Raw genomic sequence first — 3,039 nt, forward strand, 5'->3', positions numbered from 1 at the left:
GAGGAAACAGGCAAAAACTGAAACACAGGAGGTGCCATTTGAACACAAGGAAACACTTTTTTATTGTGAGGGTGACTGAGCACTGGAACAGGTTGTCCAGAGAGGCTGTGGAGTCTCCATCCCTGGAGACAGTCAAACACTGTATGGGTATGGTCCTGGGCAACATGCTGTAGGACCAGATGACCAGATCACCTCCAGCGGTCTCTTCCAATCTCAGCCATTCTGCGATTCTGTGATTCTGTGTGTGACATAACCCTTCCTTGGGGTTCCTTCCAACACAGAGTGTGGATATGGGCTTGACACACCAGACCCAAGAGTTAGGAAGTCCTGGGAAGTCATTTTTATCCAGACCATTATTGTCCAAGCCTTTTCCCTGAGACAGCTGAAGTCCACTTCTCACTAATAAAACTCTACTGACTAGAATTTTACCCCCTACCTTCTTTGAAGCAAGGTCAAGTTTTGGGGTGGTTGTTGTTGTGAGACTTAAAAAATGACCAAAAGGTATTATTTAGCCTAGCAAGGATGAACTTTGAAGCTAATATTGTGTTCAACTTAATGATCATTGCAGTTAAGTTTTTACATATCCTTCTAATCCTTAAAAGGAATAAGAACAATTTTGAAAGAAGCAACTTCATTGTTCTCCAGCTGGTTTACAATCCAAATTTCTGTCATCAAAAGTTTTTATATATACAACAGAGAGACTACATAATATTGATTCTCACTTGCTCTTGCAAAAATGCTTTCTAAACTAGGAGATTTTCCCTGTATTCAGCATTTCGACCTCTTTCTCGTCTATATTTGTATGGCCTTCTGTGATGTATGACATCTCCCTCCTTAAAAGATAAAACAAAAGTTTTCATCTCTTGCTCATATTGAGTTCTTCTCCTTCCTGCACATCTGCTGTTTTTTAAAAATGCCCAAGAAAATTTTAAGTCCCATCTTTTTCTTTAAGAAATTAAGAGGCATCCATACCTAATTCATTTCTGGACAAAGTCTAGAAACCATGAGGAGCTCATTGTGTTAAATCAGTAGAAAATGAATAACTGATAGAATTTCAAATGTAAAATTCCATTAAGAGTTCATGTGTCAACATTGCTGTAACATATGTCCCATATTACTGTCTTGTGTTTTATATCTATTACAGGGTTTAGATTTTTTTTAATTGCTGTAATTTAATAAATAAATTAAAAATAATAAAAAAACTGTGGGTTTTAGCAAAATCAGTGGGTTATGTAAATTAAGATGTTTTGCGCTTAGTCACTGAGGGAAGTCAAAATTAAACTAGATTATTATGACCAAATCTTTTTTTATTATTATTTTCATGATCATTCTTCATGCAGCATACTTACTTTTTCATCTCAGAACCTTGAGTGAACATATGTTAGATGGCAATTAATTTCTAAAGTGAATATAACTTTACAATAATTGACATACTATTTCAACAAAGAATTTCTATCACATGTATCATTCTTCCATCAGAATATATGCAATTAAAGGAGTCAAATATGAGCTAAGAAATGAAAAGTAAACATCTCTCTTCTGGTATTCTTATCAATGAAACTAAAAATACTGTGGGTTTCTTTTGCCTTCAAGTTTAAAAAGTACATATTCAGTCCCTACACCAACATCCACATCTAAAAACAAGGTGTCTCTCAATATTTGAATTCCCCTTGAATTTCATTATTTTTTAAAATAATGTAATGGTTGAAATGCCATATTGCTTTCCAATTTAGAGAAACTAATATTTTTCTCATCTGAACTAAATTACAGTAGGTGGATTATTTAGAGAGCAAGGACTTTGGACCGGGAGTCTTTACCTGTGTAATTGCTACTGTTGCAAAGGGAATCCTAGGGGAAAACCGTACACAGATAAGTGTCATTTTGATTGAAAAGTAATGGATTTCGAATGTTTTCGATGGAAAGTGTAACTTTTCAGTGGAACTGATGACCAAAAGAATCCCTATTTTTCAAAGAACTATCAGCCAGTCTGCAGGCTAGAGCTGATCCAGCAGTATGTGCAACATACTGTAGATACTAAATCTTGGCGGCAGAAATCTTTGTGATAGGATTTATTGTACTTGAGCAATACATCCCACGATGCTCTTTGACACTGAAGTTTATTTAATAGGATCAGTCCCAGACTCATTCTTTCAGACTCTCTTATTTCATTGCTCACAGAGGGTTCTTAGAAGTTCATTTTCTTACATGTGACTTCTTCATAAATATGAGACAGAAAGGTCTTATTTTATTCACCATATGTTTATGCTCCTTCAGTGTTCCTTTCCTACATTAACTTCCACATCTGGTTCCATACTTTCTATAGCAGGCCAAAATTACGGCCACATCCACTATCTTCACAACCCCCTCTCTATTTCATGAATTTATCCATGTAAAAATCACCAGAGTAACAATGTAATTTGAAGTCTTTTGGGAAGCTCATTCCTTCTGGGTGCTTTGAATTCAAGTTTCTTTCCACTTTTGTAAGACTGAGCAAAACCCCAAAATATATGATTACTTCTAGAAGTTACCATACTAATATCGTCCCTGTGTCCCACTTAGAGTGTGGGGTGGATGCCAAGTGCCATGTGCTGTCCATTGTGGTGTTAGATTTAAATACACAGGGATTTACCCTCAGAAATCTGACTGAGATGTCTGACTCATTTCATGTCATTTCTGAGAATAAGCAATTCTTACACAGCTATGATTTTCCACCCTTGTTAGCTGAGCCAGATTTGCAATGGTGGCCTAGAAATAAGCATGCCTACTATGCCACGACCATCAAGTTAGAAAGTCACTGTTTCCCTCTCCCACCATTCATTATAATTGGTTTGGATTCTTTTGAATTTGACCAAATGAGACCATTAAATTTTGTGCAATTATTCTGCTCATGGCCATTCTTTTCAAAGCTCTCAGTTTTGTTAGGTTTCTTTTTCTAATCATCTGGTCCTAAAAGCTAAACAATGATAACTTCCTCCCACTAACCTGTGCCCTTGTGTGGCTCACCCCACTGTTGCTAATAATGCCTGTGAAAATATACAT

Source organism: Calidris pugnax, unplaced genomic scaffold, assembly GCF_001431845.1.
Source record: "Calidris pugnax isolate Ruff unplaced genomic scaffold, ASM143184v1 scaffold171, whole genome shotgun sequence".
Taxonomy (NCBI): Eukaryota; Metazoa; Chordata; class Aves; order Charadriiformes; family Scolopacidae; genus Calidris; species Calidris pugnax.